Source organism: Trichosurus vulpecula, chromosome 1 (assembly GCF_011100635.1).
Source record: "Trichosurus vulpecula isolate mTriVul1 chromosome 1, mTriVul1.pri, whole genome shotgun sequence".
Lineage (NCBI taxonomy): Eukaryota > Metazoa > Chordata > Mammalia > Diprotodontia > Phalangeridae > Trichosurus > Trichosurus vulpecula.
The window spans coordinates 308201862-308224494 of record NC_050573.1 but is presented as its reverse complement, the minus strand read 5'-3'; the positions used below and the strand labels follow the sequence as shown (position 1 = coordinate 308224494).

The 22633-nt window shown below is 36.8% G+C and overlaps 1 protein-coding gene and 1 pseudogene across 1 annotated transcript in view; both read right to left on the bottom strand.

Annotated features, from left to right (window-relative positions):
• Nucleotides 1-22633, bottom strand: part of BCL2 (BCL2 apoptosis regulator) — a 239341-nt gene that overhangs the window by 142455 nt on the left and 74253 nt on the right. The window lies entirely within an intron of this gene.
• Nucleotides 331-16601, bottom strand: LOC118856464 (annotated as a pseudogene).

Sequence of the window (22633 nt, the reverse complement as noted above, 5' to 3'; positions counted from 1 at the left end):
ATAACTTAGAGGCAAGTTAGACTTTATTTTGACGTAGTATCTTCACAGAGATATGAAGACCACACAAGTGTCAAATAGAAATGTGAAAATCAAATGTTTATGCAATAAGCTATTTTCCCTAATTCGACCATATCCCACCCCAAAATCACTGTTCTTTTGTTGTTGCCACAACATCCCAAATCTGCACTATCCATGGTCCTTTACTCCTTTGCTTCCCTAGTTCCCTCAACTTCCAAACTTACCAAGATGCCCTTGGTTCCAGATTCCCCTCCCCACACTGTCCTAAATTTTGTTTATTAAACATTAAGTTTACAAAATAACATGTGCTAATTAGCAGTATTGATGTAGTTGGAAAGTATTGAGCCTTCTCCAAGCAACACAGGTTCCCCCAATGGTACAGTGGAACTTGTGACCCATTCCAAGACCCCAGCTTTTCTGGTCAGCTGAGGTAAGACCATGCATCTCTCTGTGTTTGTGCACTGGCTTGATGATCAACTAAGTGTTGGGGTTTTGTCTGATAGCTTTATAAAATGTAGGTTGAATCTTCACCCACCCAGTAGGAGTTCAAGATGCATAGGGCCCTGCAATGATGGCCAGTATGCTCTTCTGCTACAGACTGAAGGCTTCTGACAAGCTTGATTGATGCCACAAATGCACAGGTTTACCATAGGTTATATCCTTGGGAACTGCATGCTTTTACCCACCATGATGAACACAGATATGGTAGATGACATAGCCTTGCTCGGCCTTGTATCACAGGTGGCAAGCTTTATTGGGTCTGGTGGGTCGGAGGGCTTGGTGGAGAGCAGGTAACTAGAGGTACCACCAGCAGCGCATACACAAGAGGAACTGCATGACATCTGACTGCTTCTTCCTCCACTGTTCTTGGATGTATTTGTTGGCCCCAATGCTGGTTTATGCTTATCCTGCATGATGGCTGCCACTAACTGGAAAGCTCCCACAAAAGGAATCATCCTTCTTTTGACAGGATCCTCGATCTAGAGGTGTAGATGCCATCAAATCCAACCTACTCATTTTACAAATGAGGAAGATGAGAGAGGTAAATGACTTGTTCAGAGTTACATAGCTACAAAGTATTGCAGCAGGGATTTGAACCCGGGTATTCCTGAGTCCAAGCCCAGAATTCTATCCACTACATCACACCACCTTTTATTGTCCATTTCTATTCATTGTTCAGAATTGAGTCTTTGGTAAATAATACTAGTCCTGTGTACTGATGGAAGCAGCGGCATTTAGTGGTATCACAAAACCTGGGTTCAAGTTCTGACTACTGCTTTCTGCTGGATTAGTGTGGATGGGTCATTTCATTCCTCTGAGTCTATCCCTTTATCTAAAATAGAAACCATTCTATTTGCACCACCTACCACTTTGAAAACTAAAAAGTGCTGTGTAAATGTAAACAATTATCATTAGAATCAATACGAAATTACTTCCTTTTAAAGAGCTTAATGTATGTCACCTGAAGCTTCCAAGGAATAGATGGATCAGTGCAACAATTCTCTATGTGCTCTTTGCAGACTTGGTCTGCATTGGGACACAGAAAAGAAAAGATGAGAATTAGGAAGAGGAATCTGTGAAGTTGAGAAGAATTACTAAACTTCACATAGGATGGTTAAAATGACACAGAGAATCTGCCTATTTCATTTGTAACATTAATAGATACATATAAGCTTTTCAGGTGAAATAATCTAATGTCAAGTATTAATATCATTTCCCAAAGTTGTAGCAGGGGAGAATGTCTGAGAAGAGAGGTTATCTCATTGAAAAATGTAGTACCTCTATTTGGCTTTGGCTTTTTGGGCAATGTCTTCCATAGAACACCTTAGGCTTGTTGTATCAAAACAATCAACTAAAGGAGAAAAACCTCAATCACAAGTTTTCTTTGATATCAGAAAATCATCTTGTTATATCTGAGCTCTTGGAGATACAGCCTTAATATTCTCTGAGCCTTCATCAATACATTTTCCATCTTAGGAGCAGTAGTTCCAAAATTAACACTAAAGATTATTGCTCTAAGTGGTTCATCCCATGAATTCTGGAAGGTTCGCCCAGCAAAGCACATAGGTCATTTGTTTAACATGTAGAGAGGCAGATATAGGGTAATAACTTTGAAATTCATGATTCTAAATGAGACTTCTCAGGGATTCCTTAACATGGAGAGAGGAATTTCATCAATCATATAAGTTCATTGCATCAGGTCCTGAATAGTATCTTGGCCAAGCCAAAAAAAGAATTCTTAGAGAAAAAAAATCTCAGGAAAAAAACTGTTAAGAGCTGTTTCTTGAGCCCCTCTGCAATATTTTAAAGTACATTATGAGACTGATCCTCATGTGCATATGCTGCTTTTGGATGTTAAGTCCAACAGGCAGATGTTTTCCCTTATATCTCGTCTCTCTTGTAATCTGTTTATGACATGTTCCTATTTCACCCTGTACCTTTTTTTGGTCTTGGTGATTTTTCATCTCTACACGCCAATGGTGATTTTTCTGCACACTGTACACAGGTTGGGTTACATGGGTATGCATCAATTAAGTAACCTGTTATCACTTTACCTGGCCTGTTGGGTTTTATCCTTCCACATGCATTAAATGCTTGGTAAAAGCCTCATATAAATTATTTATTTCCCAAAGTTGGGTGGCGCCAGAATAGGTTTTAGCTCATCTTTAGAAGCAGACTATTTGAGGTCATGTGAACAGGGCAGCTCCTCAAAAAATCATTTAGGTACCAAGATCAATTATCTGTTAGGTTGCTACTGTGTTCTTTATGCACAAATTCAGGCCAGTACTTCCTGGCTTCTAGGCTGTGGTAGATGTTCTTTATATCAGATCGATTTAGAGGTCCCACAAAGTCGTCCAATGTCAGCCAATGAAGTAGAGAAGGAAAGCAGGACTAGACCCTGCTATGAAACAGGGTTTTTTTAGGGGGCTTTTTTCCTTCTCACTCTACCCTAATTTTAAGATGTGTGTATCAGGATATGCCCTAGCCTGGAAGCAGTGATTAATGTAAATAAAGAGAATCCTGTTGGATACTTTGATCCTTTGAACCTGCGGATTTTGCTCCCATAGATATACAGACCATATACTATATGGATTTACTTCAAGCCTAGTTGAAAAAGCAATTTATTTTTTCAGTAAGTCCTATAGTAATTGCCCACACACTGCTTATCGTTTCCCAGTCTGTGCCTTGGCCTCCTAGTCACAAAGACCTAGTATCTTGACAGCCCATAGAACTCAACCAAACCGAACAGAAACAATCATCTGATCGATAGCCAAAGAAAGCAGTGTTTGTTTATTATTTTAATGGGTGATACTTCATCTTCAGAATAACCAAGAGAGGTAAAGACACATCAGACTGCAATTCTATTTTACAAAAACACAAGGTCCATTGTGGAGTAGGGGTTTGAACTAGAATCTAATTTCTAAGGCAGTGCTCTAACCATTTGCCTATGGTAATTTTCAAGGACTGATGTATATTATTTTCAAAATGTCTTTGTTGTTATTGTTGTTGTTCAGGTTTATTTACTGGAGGCTGACCACATCAAGGTATGGTGGCACCATTTACTCCTAGTAATTGCTTGAATGTCTTCACTGGCCCCTTTCCCTAATCCAACCCTATTCTAGGTATAAATGGCCATAGTGTGTGACTACTCACACTATCTAATGATTCAGGACACTTTATATTGTGAAATATATTAGAGGAAGCTGGGGAGGTAAGATACTTTAAATGTATGAAGTGAGGAAATGTCATTAATTTGTCTAACTTTAATGGGGAAAAGCCTTTCCCAAACATATCACTTTAACATAAATTTTGCTTATCAATTCTCTTATTTTTCTAGGGAATAAGAAGCAATGGAGCAAATGGCTTCATAACTTTTATCAGTGTACATGAAGAACTAGGGCAAAGTTATGGAGATTACTGGCACCCAAGTCATCATGTGCTGACTCCCTGTCATTTCATACCCTTCTTAGAAGAAAACAGGCAAGGCTATTTTGGTAAATTGCAAAAGGTCAAAGAAATGCCAATCACAATGTAAGCAAAATAATCTTTCTACCTGTCCAATATTTTGCAAAGCGAGAACCTGAAAAGGCCTTAGCCTGAAAGGGCCAGGGTCTCCTAATGCATCCTGGGCCATCACCAGTCATTCTGGTGAATATCAGGCCACTGGACCCAGATGGCTCTGGAGGAGAAAGTGTGGCTGGCGACCTTGCACAGCCCTCCCTCACTCAAATCAAAGTCAACTGCAAGTCATGTCATCATTTCCCTGATGTCATGGTCCTCTTCGAGAACAAAGGACAAACACAACAATAACAACAACCAACAGACTTTGCAAAAATCCAAAAATGAAACACTCAGACAATTTGCCTAAGGGAAAAAATGAGATCTCCTTGTAAAACAGATGCCAATATAAATATGAATGCTTATCAATAAGTGGGTGAAATATGAGGTCAGATCATCAGCACTGAATGAATATATAAGAACATCACTTTTAAAAGAACAAGGTCCCAACCTATACATTCTGTAGACATACATCTCTGCGCAATCTTTAACTTCCAACCAGGCATGACAGTTGAAAGACTATGAGCTAAAAAACAAACTTTAAAAAGTCAGTTTTCTGAAAATGTTCATTTGTTTATAATTTCCCTCATGAGACAGAATATTTTTGCTTCTTTATTTAACAAAATCCATCTAACAACTCTTGAACGTATTATATACTTTAATCTTCAGATGGCAGCATACTCAGAGTGTGAAACATTATTACAGTTACAAGATACTGAGATATTGAGAAAATAAAGGAAAATTTCTAATCTCCTTATTCCCAGGATCCTACTCCAACAATAATGACTATGCAAATTTTCATCTGCTTCATAGTAATAATATTATTGTGAGAGAGTTTACCTCCACCTCATAGAATATCTCACTTTTTCAAAATTCAGTTCAAATACTACGCTATGAAAAGCTTTACCTGATCTCCTCAACTGCTACTGCCCTCTCTTCCGAATTGCCTTGTATTTACTTATTTATTCTGTATGTACTTAAAATCGTAGATTCTCTCTCCCCCAAAGAATGGAAATTCCTTGAGCAAAAGATTATGTCATTTTTTGTCTTTGCATTCTCAGAGCTTAGCACAGTGTCTGCCACAAGATAAGAGCTTAATAAATGCTTGCTGATCGGCTGATTTATTGAATTTGAGCTAATAATATTTTCCATCAAAATTCTACAACTAAAAGTCTATAAACAGGAAAATTGTGAATTTTTCATATTAAGGAAAAATAATCAAAGGTCAAGTAAGAAGTGGTGTGGTTCTTGGAAAAGGAAGGTCTGAAATTACTAAGCACTTAATATATTAGTAAGACATTTATAATCATTTTGTACAATTATACAGGGTGTCCCTAAAGTCTAGACACATAGGCAAAAATGCATATTTTGCAATATTTGGAATATTAACAGACCTTAGCCCCCTTGACTTCTTTTTCTGGGGTACGCTAAAGGAGAAGGCTTACTCAGTGAAAGTCACAGATGCAACACATTGATTGAATGCATAAACAGTGAATGTGCTAAAATTGATGGCAATGTGGAGTTATTGCATCGGGTTCATGTGAATCTTACAAAGCTCATCAACCTTTGCATCACAAATGATGGAAATCATATTGAAAATGTTATTTGTTAATATTCCAATTAAATAAAATGTTGTTGAAAATTTCATTCATTTCATTTCTTGAAAATAAGCATTTTTGTCTATGCATCCAGACTTTAGGAACACCCTGTCATACACTGATTTCAACAATGGATTCTCCTGTCGAGTTTTAATCTACTTTCATATTCTTCATGAAATATGCCATAAATGTAGCATTTAGGAGCACATATTTATCCAATGTGATATATGTGTGGTATCTAATGTGATATATATATATATATATATATATATATATATATATATATACACACATATATATACGCACACACATGCAATAAAGGCAGTAATGGAACTAATGAGCAATTAAAATTTCCCCCAAAATGATCATATGATTATGATAATACTCTTATCATAAACCTTATGAGGCCTCAGTTTCCTTATCTGTAAAATGAGGGATTGAACTAGATAGCCTTTGAAGTTCCTTCCAGCTCTAAATCTAAGGTCCTATGATCTTTTAGTCACCAAAATCTGGGAATTTCTTGCCCTTTGAGTTCTCTATACTAAAAAATGCTCAATTCTGAAGACCCATGGGAATGACTGGTGCCCTAGAAAAAGTACCAGAATTGGTGAGAAGATCAGGGTTTGAATATCAGCATGACTGATAACTAGTTGTGTGGCCTTGAGCCTCAGTTTCTTTATCTGTAAAATTAGAGGTCTGAGATCTGGTCAAACTTATCCTTAGGTCTCTTCTTCCTCCATATTCTCTGACTTCCCCAGTCTGTATCAAGATATGTGGATTAAAGAGATAGCCTGCTAATGGAAAGAAAGGCCAGCAGAATAATTAAACTAGCAAGCTACCATAGACTCAAATTGCTAGAACTGATTTAATCTCTATTGCCTCATAGAAAAGGGATAATATAGATAAATTGTAAGAGATTAGAATTAGAAACCATTAGAAACCATTCAGTTGCTCTGCTTGCTGGTGGCTACTTACAAGTAAAGTAATTTTTATTTGTAATTTGAGAATTTCAAATAAGGATATAAACAATCATTTTTAGAAGGTGGAGGGGTATAGGCTTTTTAATGTTCCCTGAAATGATTACTAGTTTCAAGAATGGTTCCCACTGGGTTTCTGGATGAAGATGTTTCTTCCTAGAACACATCACCCCCTGCAATGAAAAAAAAATCCAAACCTAAAGTCATAAACAAAATGTGTTGTCTTTCTGGTGTTTGTGCAAAAATTGGCCTTTGTTTTAATTCCCCAGGGTTTCATCTCAACTACGAGAATAACAGTTTGAGTTTGAGTCTGTGGTAATGTATTTTTAATTCAACAGACAATAAGTATCGTTAGGTGGAGGGTACTTTGGTACATGCTAGACACTGGGGATACAATTGAAAAATTTCCCTGCCCTCAAGGGGCTTACATTCTATTCTACTGGCAATCTGCAGAGGAGAGTTATTAGCTATGGTTACAAGATGAAGTACATAGATTTAGTGATTATATTCTTTACAAAGGTTAGCATCATTTTTAAAGTTTGTAGAATAACTTAAATTTCTCAATAAAAAGTCTTTCTTTCATCAGGTTTACATTACACTTCCAAGTACAAGAAGCTACAGAAAATCTCTTCAACAGCTTTTGAGTTAGAAGTGGGGACTTTCTAGATCTTATATTCCACTCCTTTCATTTTACAGGTGAGAAAAGTGAGGTTCAGAGAGGTCTCATGCCCAGGGTTATACATCTAGACTATGAAAAGAGCCAGGCCTAAAACAGCACCTGCCTTCACTACTGAATTTATCAGGGAAAAGGGAGTTCTTTCCTTGAGTCCTTATAAAAACATTAATTTTTCTGGAGAACTTTTAAAGTCAACAGAAAATTTCTGTCCCAAAGGTAACAACCAGAATTATGAACTGTATTCCACGCTGAGTAGAATAATATAAAATCCTGGTACCAGGGAATTTTCATATATTAATTATATATTTATATATTAATATACATTAAACAAATATAGATTCATATATAATAAATATGATATATTAATTAAAATCATTCATCTTTACGAAGAAAATTAACTTTTCTCATTGATCTTTCGACAAGATCTTTTCTTCTTTGGATCAAATCATATACTAGAAACTATTCAGCTACTTTCCAAGGTGAAAACTTTGCTTTCAAGGGACTGTTTCCTACCATAAAACATGGCTTCAAAACCATAGTGATGAATGTACAAGAATACCTACAGAAAACAGGGAGTTTCTAGATTAACTGGGCAGAGGAAAATGGAGAGGGATTTTTTAACTTTGGTTTTAAAAGTCATAGATGATTGTGTGACCATAAAGAAGTGACTAACACTTAGAAGAAGGACATTTTGAGTTTGAATGTCATGACTTTTTATTAGTTAAGAAGCAGCATACTTAAGTTATAGGTTTTTCATCTGGTAAATAAAAGCCCAAACCACAAACAAGTTTTTGTTCTCAAGGGGTAAAGTTCATGCCTTTACTTCTCCCCCAGCTAGAAGTATAATTAATGTTAATTTTGTCCTGAGATTCTAAATTGTTTCAAAGTGATTTGCATTTAGTAACCTGGTTTATAAAAATGAACACCAGAGCCATCTTGAAAAGAAAAAGAATTAGTCATCTTTACTATCCACAGTGAGACTTATAGGTAGCACATCCTGCTTTCAAGTTGGTTGACATTTAGCACTTATTCTGTTTTATTACTTACTTTGTTAACCATTAAAACTCCCTCTATTTACTCTAGCTAGGCATACAGCCTGTCACCCAGTGTGGAAGGTCCTGAAACAATAAAAGCTTAGCTACTGCCACTGCTCCAAAGTCAGTCTGCCTCATGTGAAAAAAAGATTTCTGTTCTCACCACCAAATGTGTGGCAGAGAAATATTAAAGAGAGAAAAAAGATGAGCAAAATAGATAGCTTCCCAAGGTCTCATGATTCAGACTTCCATGATTTTATCGGAAATGAATTCACAAAAACAAATAAAAGCATATCAACATTCAAATATATGCACAAAATCCAACCCAAATGGAAACTATAAATGATTTGTGGAATAGTTTGCTAATCTGGATAACCCAGTCTTCTAACCCTTATATTAAAATGAACAATTGACATTTAAAAGTCTGTATTTACTGTCAATTGCTTATAAACTAAGAATATTCATTCTGGTTTTTTATTCCCTTTATTTGAAAACATTTTGCAAAATGTTTAAAAGGGAATTTTTTGGGGGCCAAACCTGTTATTTCAGTATTGTTGAGACTACATAGAGTCTTAGGGAGTTGTCTGGGGGCCTTGAGAAGTTAATTGACCTGTGTCAGTGGCAGGATTTATACCCATGTCTCCTGACTCCAAGGCCTTCTATCCACTATGTCACCCTGCCCCTCATGGAAAACTCTGAATAAATCATGTTATTTTGGGAACTACATAAACTAGAATGTCTTAGTCTTAGTCTTAGAAAAATGGTCTATATGGACTATCGTCCCTGACAGCCCCTCTTCTGAGATTCCCTTGAACTATTTTTAATATACTTTAATATTAAATTTTAATATACTTTAATATTTAATTTTAATATTAAACGAGCAAAGTATTTGTTGTGGAATGTAAAGAAGTATATAAAATATACTAGTTTTTCAAACTCTAGATATGAATAACTTAATTTAGTAAGTAGAACTAAAGCTTTTTCTGTGTTTAGAATAGTGAGATGGGGGGAGAATTCATTGATAATATTTCCAAGATGATTGTAGTATGTTGTGGGCAAGAAGAAAATATTACATGTTTTTGTGGCTGTGAATAGCTATCAAAAAAAGATAAAATTATTTGGACTTTCACTTCTCAATAAATTGCAGAAGACATTTGTAATTTTTTTTTCCTACTGAGACATTGTTCTTCAGTTGGGAGAATGAATTTTCCATTTGTTTTTTTTTTCTTTCCTGAACTACACAGAAATTCACTGTTTATTTTCCACCCCCAGAAAACTGTTTAAGGGATACTTTCTTTGGTCTCTATTCTGAGGCGTCACAATTGGTCTGGAAAACATGTGTTTGAATGTTACTAAATGAAAGGCCTCTCCTATGTAAAGTTCCATTTCTGTAAAATGTTTCACTAATGGAGGCCCCGGGTAAATGAATATTCTGTTTAAATGGAAACTACCACAAAGAATGAAAACAAGATCGAATATGGTTAACACAGAAAATAAGTTGAATTTGATCTTTCTTTGATGATTCACAGAGAGGCAGCTGGCATAATGAGTACAGAGCTGGCCTCGGTCATAAAAATATCACTGACACATACTGATTGTGTGACTCTGGGAAAGTCACTTAACCTCTCAATGCTCTACACAACACATTTAGACTATCATTTCCAGAGATGGTGCTTACCTGTTTTGGTAGAAGGAGTTTTCTCATCTGGGATTTCCCTGTACTAACTGGTCCCTCTCTCTTAGTGATTAATAAAGCATTCTCAGATCATACAGCAGCAACTCTGGATCTTCACAATGAACACCAAATTATTTTGCTGCTAACGTATCTAGCTAATTGAGCTTTCTGGGTTTTTACATTCTAGATCAACATGAAGTTTGAATTCAGTCAAGGGTCTGCACTTGAGGACTTAGAGGGCCATATGTGGCCTTGTTCCCCACCTCTCTTCTAGATGTTTGCCATAAATAGGTTAAAGTTGACTTCTGGTAAAAATCTGAGAGGCTTTCTTAATGTTCTGTGTAAACCAAATCTGCAGAAATACCATGTAAATGATTGCAGGTGGCTGCGACTTTAGTTGACTGTATCCCTGGAGACCACCTTTTAAAGCAGATCACCTTAAGGTGAAATCTTGATTGTATATGTGTGGAACCTTTACTATGCATTCACTGTTGTTGGTTTCTTGGTTGAGTTCAGACACTGGAAGAAACTCTTAAATGCACGGGTACCAAGAACTGAAGTTAAGGTATCGAAGAGTGTCAAATGAGAAAAAAGGTACAATGCAGAGCCACCAGATGCAAAGCAGGAAAAGTAGGGATTTGGGGGTTCTGCAAATGACTCTGAATCCCGTGTTTATAACCTTGAAGCTATTTTTGACTCTTCTCTCATATCTAATTGTGAGCAATAGCCTTTGGAACAGACAGAACAGATTCCACAAAGCTAGAAAGACCGTAACCATGCTCCTGTTGAATGCACCTTCATTCTCAGCTTTGTTTCCCACTCTCTAGTCCCACTGCCATCACCCTTGGTTGTATAGGCTGTCGTTACCAACTACCTGGATTTCTACAATAACCTACGTATATATAGCTCTTTTCATCTCCACTTTCTCTCCACTCCGATCCATTCTTTATTGGGCTGCTGTATATCCCCTATGCGTAAGTCTGGTCCTTTGACTCCTCCGTCCCTGCAAACTCCTATTTTTGAGACACTGTACACCAAATAAAGCTCAAACTCTTATGCATGGTATTCAAGACCCTCCTCCATATCACATTTTCTCATAATCTATCTGTCCACGCACTCTATGCTCAATCCTCTAATTCAAATATGCCATGCCCTCTCAACACATCCTGAGATTCTCCACTCACTCCTCTCTTTTGCTTATACTGTTCCCAGCATCCAGAACACTCTTCCATCTCTTTTTTACCCATTAAATTCACCAAACTATAGACTCTAAGAGTGGGAAGGGACCTCAGAGGCCATCTAGTACCTGAACATGAAACCTCTCTAGAGCTCATCTGAGAAGTTGTTGTCTGGAATCTAATTATAGACCAAGCCCCTCTTAATTCTAGTGCCTTTCCTCTGTTATTTTCTATTTGTCATACTATATATGGACATATGTATACATATACATATATGTATATACGAATGTGTACATGTATGTATATTTGTTCGTGTGTTGTCTCCCTCATTAGATTGTAATCTTCTTGAGGGAAGGGATTGTCTTTTGTCCTTTTTTGTATGCCAGGCACTTAGCAAACTGTACATAGTAACTAATAAATGTTAATTGATTGAACATTCTCCTCCAAACAACTTCAAAATAATACCTCAGAAATAAAAAAAAACCTAAAAATTAAAAGGCACAACATTAAATCAGGCCTGAACTTCTCCTAAGTTTTTTCACTAGGAGATTCTGAAGTCAAAATCTTACCTGTCTTCTCTATTAAGTAAAGAACTCATGACCATCTTGTGACTGAGGCCCTGTGGTAAGCCTAAGTTAATTCTTCTGTTTCCTAATTATTTTAATGCTTTTAAAATCTTATCAAAAATGTAATTTAGTAACAATACAAATTGCCTTAGTCTAGTTTGCCAATTGCGTTCACCCTTTTAAAGTTTAGTTTGTTCTTAAAACAAATCTGTAATAGAAGAGTTGGTTAAAGTTCCATTCTTCTAGACTTTTGATTGAAGTTTAATCATAGGAAGAAAAACTGAGACTGATGAAGGATTAGCAGTATCAATAATTCACTTGTTCTAAGATGATTTGGGGACATTACTCAATAAAATTCTGTAACTTTCTATGCAAAAAAAACACCTCAAATCAAATTTTGGAGGAGCAGAGCCAACAAAAGACTAGGGGAAAACATTTTTCCAGTCTAAGACAAATTAGGAGGTCCACAGGAGAGGTCTATGGCATCAGAGTGAGTGTGGCAGTGGTGAGCCTTGGAAGCAGCTGCAATAGCAGCAGCTTCAGAAGCTCTCAGCTGAAAGATAGGGGGTTAGATAACTGATCAGAAAGAGATTACAGGGGACCCTTTGCTGGCACTGGGTACACCTGGCACTTACTGGCAAGTCTATTGACCATAAGTAGTTTTGGGTCACAGTTTCAGCACCAAGAGGAATGCTTGTGATCAGTCACAAAGGAGCTGGGGCCCTGGTCAAAGTTTTAGGGACAAGAAGAATATAGACACTGTATGCAACAGAAGAGCAGGGGAACTAGTCACAGTTCCAGGGCCAAGATGAGCACTAGTACTTGAGGCTGCAGGTGAGCAGAGGCCCTTCCTGGGTAAAGACCAGAGGAGACCAGGAGAGCAGTGACTATACCTCTCCCCAGATCATATCACCTTGGAAGTACCAAAAACATGCAGATGCCCAGAACTAGCTCTAAAAACAGCAGCACAAAAAAGCCTAAAACCTGAGATAGTGCCTCCCTAGGTGATCAGAACTCAATTTTAACATAAAGTTCAAAATGAAGAAATAGGCTGGGAAAGTAAACAAACAACAAGAACAAGGACTTGACCATAAAAAGCTCATGTAGTGGCAAGGAAGACCAAGACAAACTCAGAAGAAGACAGTGATATGAACATAGCTATAAGCAAAGCCTCAAAGAAAAAATGCTAATTGGACTCAAGACCAACAAGAATTCCTGGAAGAGTTAAAGAAAAAGATAAGAATAGTAGAGGAAAAATTGGGAAAAGAAAGGAGAGTGAAGCAAAACAATTATGAAAAGTAAATTAACAGCTTGGTAAAAGAGGCACAAAAATTACTGAAGAAAATAATACTTTAAAAAACAGAATTGGCCAAATGGTAAAAGCAGCACAAAAATCCACTGAAGAAAAGAATTCCTTTAAAAGCAGAATTGGCCAAATGGAAAAAGAGGGACAAAAGCTCACTGAAGAAAATAATTCCTTAAAAATTAGAAATTAGGATTGGGCAATGCACCTGGAAAATAGATTGAGGAGAGATAATTTTAAGAATTTTTGGACTATCAGGAAGCCATGATCAAAAAAAGAACCTAGATATACATTTCAAGAAATTATAAAGGAAAACTGCCCTGATATCTTAGACCTAAAGGGCAAAATAGATATTGGAAGAGTCCACCAATCACCTCCTGAAAGAGATCCCAAAATAAAAACTCCCAGAAATATTATAGCCAAATTCCAGAGCTCCCACCAGATCAAAGAGAAAATATTGCAAGCAGCCAAAAAGAAACCATTCAAATGCCTGTGGAGTCACAGTCAAGATCACACAAGATTTAACAATGTACACAGTAAAGGATCAGAGGGTTGGAAGATGATATTCCAGAAGGCAAAGGAGCTAGGATTACAACCAAGAATAATCTACCCAGCAAAACTGAGTATGATCCTTCAAGAAAAAAAAATAGATATTTAATGAAATAGAGGACTTCTAAGCATTCCTGATGAAAAGAATAGAACAGAATAGAAAATTGACAAATAGAAGACTTGAGAAGCATAAAAAGGTAAACATGAGAAGAATAATCAAAAGGGACTCAGTGGAGTTGAACTGCTTACATTCCTATATGGGAAGACAATACATGTAACTCCTAAGAACTTTATCAGTATTAGGGCAGTTAGAAGGAGTCTACGTAGACAGAGGGCATGAGTGTGAATTAATTCTGTTGAGATGATTACCAAAACAAAATATAGAGTGAGAAAAAGGGATGCACTGGGAAAAAAAGGAAGGGAGAAATAGAATGGGGAAATTTTTTTTCACATAAAAGAGGCATGCAAGGAAGAGCTTTTATAATGGAGTGGGAAATGGGGATGGTGGTGGCAAGTACACTCACTCTCATTATAATTGATTCAAAGAGGGAAGAATATATATACACACTCAGTTGGGTATAGAAATCTATCTTACCCAATAGGGAAATAGGAGGGGAAGTGAATATATATAGTATGGGAGAAGAGTGATAAAAGGGAGGGCAGATGAAGAAAGGCAGTGGTCAGAAGCAAAACAGTCTTTTGAGGAAGGACAGTATAACAGAAGAAAATAGGATGGAGGGAAATATACAGTTAGTAATCATAACTATGGATGTGAATGGGATGAGCTAGCCCATAAAATGGAAGCTGATAGCAGAATGGATTAGAAACCAGAATCCAACAATGTTATATACAAAAGACATATGAAACAGAATGACATACAGAGAGTTAAAATAAAGGGCTGGAGCAGAATCTATTATGCTTTAGCTGAAGTTAAAAAAAAAAGGCAGGGGTAGCAATCATGATCTAAGACAAAGCAAAAACAAAAATAGACCTAATTTTAAAAAGATAAAATTATACATTTTACTAAAAGGTACCATAGACAATGAAGTAATATCAAAAAATTTTACAGGAAATTTCTTTGATAAAGTCCTCACTTCTCAAATATATAGGGAACTGAATCAAATTTGTAAAAATAAGAGTCATTTCAATTGAAGATTGGTCAAGAGATATGAACAAGTAGTTTTATGAAGTAATCAAAGATATTTATAGTCATATGGAAAAATGCTCTAAATCACTATTGATTAGAGAAAGGCAAATTAAAGCAACTATGAGGCACCTATCAGAAATGACAAAGGCTAGAGGGCACGAGGGAAAATATGAACATTAATGAATTGTTGGTGGAGTAGTGAAGTAGAGAACAATTTGGAACTATGCCCAAAGTTGTGAATACCCTTTGACCCAGCAATACTACTACTAGGTCTGGATCGCAATGAGATCAAAGGAAAAGGAAAAGGATCTGTATGTACAAAAATACTTGTAAGAATTCTTTTCATGGTGGCAAAGAATTGGACATTGAGGAGACACTCATCAATTGAGGAATGGCTGAACATATTGTGGCATATAATTGTGATGGAATATTATTGTGCTATAAGAAATGACAAGGGCAGGGGGTGATTTCAGGGAAAAAAATGCCAACGTCTGTATGAACTTATGCAAAATGAAGTGATAAGAACCAGGAAATCATTGTGCACAGTAACAGCAATGTTGTAATAATGATCAACTGTGAGACTTGGATACTCTGATCAATGGAATGATCAAAGAAAATTCCAAAGGACTCATGATTAATAAACATCATCCATATCCAGAGAGAAAATTGATGAACTGAATGCCAATTGAAGCATAATTTTCTCACTTTAAAAAATTACTTGTTTTGGATGTGGCTAATATGGAAATATGTTTTAAATTATTTCACATGTATAATTGATACTATATTGTTTGCCTTCTCAGTGGGAGGGAAGGAGAGAATATGGAACTCAAAATTCAAAAAGAAATGAATGTTTAAATATATAATAAATTTTTAAATAATAAATGTTGATTAATTGATAGCCTAGAGAGAGAGAAGTCCACAATCTCCTACAGCAACTCTTCTACTCCTGGATAGTCCAAATTGTTAAGAAGTTTTTTTTTAATTAAGCTTAAATTTCCTTCTTTACAAATTTTACCCATTATTCCTAGTTTTCCTTTCTGAATAGAATCAAAATCAATCTAATCCCTCCCCCACAGTTATCAGCAAGTCCTACTATCATGACACAGCTAGTTGACACAGTAGATAGAATGCTGGGCCTGGAGTCGGAAGACCTGAATTCAAATCCTACCTTAGACCCTTACTAGCTATGTGACCATGAGCAAGCCACTTGATTTCTGTTGCCTCAATTTCCTCAACTATAAAATGGGGATAATAACAGCATCTAACTTGCAGAGTTGTTGTAAGAGATATTATTTATACATCACTTAGCATAGTGCCTGGCACATAGTAGCTCTATTTAAATATTATCCTCTTCTCCTTCCATTCTCACTACCCCAACTCGTAGGTCTTTTTCTCTTCAGGCCAGACATCTTCAGTCCCTTCAATTAATCTGCATATGGCAAGATCTCAAGGTCCTTTACTATCCTGGTTGTTCTTTTGTGGATTATCATTATCAATGTCCTTCCCATAATGCTCTAGATGTGGTGTGCTCCCAATAGAATACAAGAAGATTATCACCTTCCTTATTCATGTTTTAATGCAACCTAAGATTGCATTAGCGTTTTGTGGGCTACTGGATCACAATGTTGATTCACAGTGAGCCAAAACAGCCAAATCCTTTCCAGACTGCTATCCAAACATGCCTCTGCCATCTTGTCCTAATGAGCTGTTTCCTGAACCTGAATGCAAGTCCTTACCTTTATCCCAGTTAAATTTCATCTTATTAGCCCAATATTCTAACCTGTCAAGATCTTCTATATTCTTTACACTATCCTCCAACATGTTAGCTATTCCATCTAGCTTTGGAACATTTATAAATTCAATAAGCTTGCCTTTTATGCTTTTATCCAAGTCACTGATTAAAAAACAAAACTTCAACAATATTGGGCTAAGGGCAGAACCTTAGGGTACTCAACTGGTGACATCCCTCCAAGTTGATATGAAGCCATGAAGGAAATACTCTTTAGGTCCTGCTATTTAGCCAGGTTGGAATCTATCTCATTGTGATATTATGAATCGCTGCTATGAAACCAATTGGAACTCAGTCATACTAAATGTTCAGTTTGAGGGTCAAGTAATGGGGTATGCCATTTGATAGAGTAAGAGATACTACTGAATTCATCTCAACATAGGCTGCCATTTTCCCCTAAATGTGGCTTATATAAAACCTAAATATAGCCTACACACAAATATGATATAGATATATACATATATACATGCATTTATATGTGTGTATGTGTATGTGTGTGTGTGTATATATATATGTGTATGTACATATATGTGTGTATCAGATTTGGGGACAGTCTATATTCAAGCCAATAGAGTATACTTAATACACTATATATTTCTTTCATAATTAAACACTGTTATATGTTCTCCTTTCCTCTTGCCTGAAAAATAGCCACAGTAAAATAATTATTATTTTCATCTAAGTGTTCCATTCCTTAGTGACAGGAATGACCTGAAGTGGCAAACTAAAAAAGAAGGATGATTCAGAGAAAATGCTACTGAATTGGGCAGGACAGAGAATAGAGGAATCCAGAGCCTGAACTTTCTCAATAAGTCACTGCCTTGCTGGCTTAACCTTGGTCTACCTTGGATTTCCCCATATGAAAACGTGGGAAAATTATGTCTATCTCCCTCTCAGGGGTGTTCTGAAGATTAGCTAATTAATGTTTGTAAACTCTGTGGTTCTAAGAAAGAACAAAGCGCTGCATGTTATCCTCACTATGATCACTTTTGGCTGGCTCTAAGTGCACGTCAGTGCTTCTCACAGCCCTCTAGACCAACACCAAACAAAATTAAACAACAAAAATCCTTAAACAAGGAATTGATTTAGTTAGTATTCTTGAGAATTGTGAATCATTAATATGAGTGCATTAATATAAGAAACATTCTCATTATCAAATTTAACTCCACATTTCAATAAAGAAATAATTATATTGGTTATTCCGTAGTTATCAGGAGTATCAAGATCAAAGAACTAATCCTGGATCATCTAGTTCAATCCCTTCATTTTACAGATAAGGAAACTGAGGCACAAGGAGGTTCAATAATGTTCCCAAGGTCACACAAGGAGTAAGTTTAAGAGCTAGGAATCAAGTTCAGGACCCACGATACCATATATAGTACCCTTTACACTGTACCACACAACCTCCAACTATCAGACTCAGAGTTAGGTCTACAAAATAGAGAGTAAGTAGTCTTTTTCACAAAAGAAAAACATTTTCCTAGTAAACATATTCTCTAAGAAGAAAAGATCTTAACCATCTGCATAATTGATGAAATACATTTTATAACATGAGTATATTATTTAGACTTATAAACATTTTAGGAAGTTGTAGAAATGTGGCTCTTCTTTTTGTAACAAATACTCAAATTGTAAATTTTGCCAAAGATAATAACAATAATAAAAAGTAGTATTTACATGGGGCTTTAAGGTTTTGCAAAGAGCTCTACAAATACCATACTATTTGATCCTCCCAACAACCCTGGGAAGTAGGTGCTATTACTATCCCCCTTTTGACAAATGAGGAAACTGAGACAGACAGAGGTTAAGTAACTTGTCCAGGATCACTCAAAGTGAGAACCTGAAAAGGCCTTAGCCTAAAAGGGCCAGGATCTCCCATTGCATCTTGGGTCCTCTTCAGTCATCCTGCTGAATATCTGGTCGCTGGACCCAGATGGCTCTGGAGAAGAAAGTGAAGCTGGTGACCTTGCACAGCCCTCCCTCACTCAAATCAAAATCAACTGCAAATCATGCCATCATTTTTCCTGACGTCATGGTCCTCTTCAAAAAGAAACACAACTAGGATCACGCAGCTCAAGCTCATAGACACATTTCTATAAGTCACAAAATGACCAAGATAACACCCCAGTTAAATACATCCAGCCATTTCATATATAGGTATTTAGGCATTGGTGAGTGGCAGCCAGCACTGGCAGGGGTGGGAGTCAGGAAGACCTTCAAAGCCCCTGATGTATACTGGCTGTGTAACCCTGTACAAACCCTTTAAACTCTCAGCTCCCCAGTTCTCTCCAAGACTCCAAGCTGTAGCAAATCCAAATTGATAAAGAGAATCTCCATCTCTTGAGTTCCCTACATTAATGAGATCACAGGTAAGTACTAAATGAAATTTCACAGGTATTTAAAGGAGAAATTGGGGTGAGTAAGAACTCACTCGATACAGATACACTCCCATGCATTAAGATATAGTGGTATTGGATAGGCACGGGTCTGCCCACATTCCCTCTTGTGACCCACAGAGCACATCTGTGAGAGGATTCTCCTAGGACAGGAGATAGAATGCCACCGTGGAACAGAGAGGACAGAAAAGACAAAGCTAGGAGCACGGTACCCATGTTCCTGGCCTTAGCTTATGTAGCTAACCGGTCACAGACTAACTAATAATTAATAATAATTAAGAATTGTTTATTTCACTTTTTTATATACATTACATCACATCAGCATCACAATCCTTAAAGTAAATGCTACAGGTCTTATTAGTCCTATTTAACAGATGAGGAAATTGAGACTCAGGATGATTAAGTGCATTCCCACATTCACACAGCTAATCAGAGTCCCACACAGAATCTGAGCCTGGGACTTCCTGACTCTAATCCCTGAACCACATCTACTAGACCAGGGATTCTTAACCTTTTTGGTGTTATGGACTGCTTTGGTGAAGCCTATGGACCTGTATCCAGAATGCTTTTAAAAGCATAAAATAAAATACTTAGGATTAGAAAGGAAACTGATTTATTTAAACATAATTTTCAAAATTTTTTTAAAAAAGTTTATGGATCTCACCTTAAGAACTCCTACAAGACTAGAGCCTATTTCTTGATCACCAGTTTTAGTCACATTTGCTTTCCAGTCTGACCACCATCAACCTGGAGCTTATAAAACAAACCTTTACCCCCACCCCCATCAGGCTAGTCATTTCACAAGATCCATCACACCTGTCAAGATCTGGCACTAAAATGCTTTGGTAGCACATAAACTGCAATGGGACCAATAGATAGAAGGAGATAAGCATGTGTGTACTTTCAAATTCATAAATTGTTCCATATTTTTCTGTTGGTGGAGCTGAGAATCCGTTGGTCCAGGTATTCTAGAAAGCAATCTGGAGCCATGCCCATAAAGTCACTCTTTGAACCAAGTGATATCAATGCTGACCTTTGCCCCCGACAAAAACAAAGAAAGAGGAAATGAGTCTTTATATACAAAAATACATAAAGGTACGCTTTTTCTCATAGCAAATAAATGGAAACTAAGGGTCCATCCATCAAATGGGAAAAATTACTGAAAAAAATAATGCCATACAAATAATGTAATGGAATATTCTTATGCCAAAAGAAATCTTAAAATGAAGAGATTTAGACAAACCTGGGTGAACATATGAATTGATGCCGGGTGAAGTGAGCAGAAGTGAGTGAAGTAAAGGTAGGATAGAGAAAGAGTAGCAAAAATAAAAATGCAAAAACATACAAAAAACAAAACAAAACAAAGAAAGTCACTCAAAGATCTTTTTTAAAAAATGCACAGAAGAGAATAGAATAAAGGCCAGAAAGAATCACAGACTAATTGGACTGCTTTGACAGTTACATGTTGAATTTATTACATTCTTAAAAGAAAAGCAAGATAGAAATCCAATTTTGTATACCATCCTCTTTTTCTGTTATACTATGTGAATGGTCCATTTTATTCAGCGTTTGTTTAATTCAGTTTAAACAAAAGAAAATGCTTGACCAGAGCTAGATTTTCACAAGTCAGCTAGATTCACAAGAAATCAAGTTGGTTCTGATAAATGGTTGATCTGTACTTTTGCAAAAAATCTCCAAAATTTGAAGCTAAAATAACATGTCTACCCTAATGAATGATACAAAAATGAATATGTAGACTCACAAAACTGACTGAATATAAGTGAAAGTATATCTGTAAGTTCTCTCTCTTAAAATATCCATTGGAAGTTTGGGATGTAAACACCTTGAGACCAGCAATCATTTCTTTCTTCATATCTGTATTTTTAGCCCCTGAACAGTACCTGGAACATAGTAGCTACTGAAGAAATGCTTGTTGATTGATTGACTAATAATAAGACCCCAGATAAGGCACTTAGGTGGTGGAGTGGATAGAGCACTGGGCTTGGAATCAGGAAGACTCACCTTCATGAGTTCAAATCCTGTCTCAGATATTTAATAGTTGTGTGACCCTGGGCAAGTCACTTAACCCTATTCACCACAGTTCTCTCATCTGTAGAAATGAGCTGAAGGAAACGGCAAACCATCCCAGTATCTTTGCCAAGAAAACCCCAAATGGATTCATGAAGAGTTGGTCATGACTGAAAAATGATTGAACAACATAGAAAGATCCTAAGTGGGCAATTTTATTCATGATTAAACTATTCCTTTCAAGAGTTATCTTCTTTCATCCTCCTCTTTCCCCAGATGCTAGTCCATACAACTATCCACTTAGGACACTGGAGGCAATAGAGGAATGTTAGTGCCTGATGCTAAGATGGGACTGAACTAGCTCTGAAGTTAGAAGAAGCCATGCAGTGGAAAGCAAACTGGATGTGAAGTCAGAGGACCTGGCTTCCCATCCTGGCTCCTCTCCTCAATTTTTGTGTGCCCACAGACTACTCACTTAACCTCTCCTTTCTGCTTGAAATCCATGACCCTATGAGTCTGATTCTTCTCTCTGCTATGTGTATGACCTTAGGCAAGCAACTTCACATCTGGCAAACCACTTACCATGCTAGACCTCATTTTCCTCATCTGCAGAATAGAAGAGAATGGGCTAGATCAATTTCAAGGTCTTTCTTGGCTGTGAGTTCTACTCTGGGTGCATTAGACAGTCAAATAAAAATTATTTTTGAATAATCTATGGGTTTGTATGATTCATGCTGTCTGTTCACCTCCATTGGCATGGATGATAATGAGCTGACTGTGGAAGAAGAAAGAGAAAAGCCGCAGAGTGTGTCACCGGCTTCTTTTGTGAAGCAATATGCAAAAAAAAAAGCCTGAGTTTTTGATTGTTGTCATTTTTCTTAAAGCAAACGTGATAATGGAGCTTAATCATAAAAGCACACAGCCATCTGAGTTACTCATCAAGCCCCCTTTCACTGATAGAAAATTCCAAGTTCTTAACTAATGCTTAGATGAGGTTTCCTTTATAGGAAGGACAGTTTGTGACTTTCTCAGCCTTAACCAGTCCTATGCCCTCTGGTCAATCCAGGAATAATGGCCACATTGATGCTTCACATGTTGCAATGCTGCCCCCAAAATATTGTCATCTCCTTCATGGACAAGTTTGTTGATGATGACCTAATGAGAATCCAATGGAAAGAAACAACTAAAACATTACAGACATCTAATCAGTATCATGTATTATTTATTAATGGGCTCACCACGCATTCTGAGGGCAAGGGAAATAAAACTCAAAATGTACAGTAAAACAGTTGTCATAGGGCCTTCAGTAAAGTCTATTTCTAACTGCCCCATGGCAACTGAAAAAGACCCTTGATTGGCTCTGATGCATCACCAGCCAGATAAAAACCAAATTAAGTGTCTACCAGCTCTTACTATTGTTGGTAGTGCTGGAATAAGACCAAGGGGCCATTATTTACTATGTATTAGATCAGATTTTTGACCTATAGTTACAGCCTGAGGGAACGGCATTTGCTTAGGTTTTTATTCAATTCCTCAGTTTCCTGGGGTTACCTACTACAAACATCTCTAAGGAGTGAATGCCCCTCCTAAATACCTAGTTGTCAGAGATCCAGAGAAAGACAGTCACTCACTCTCCCACT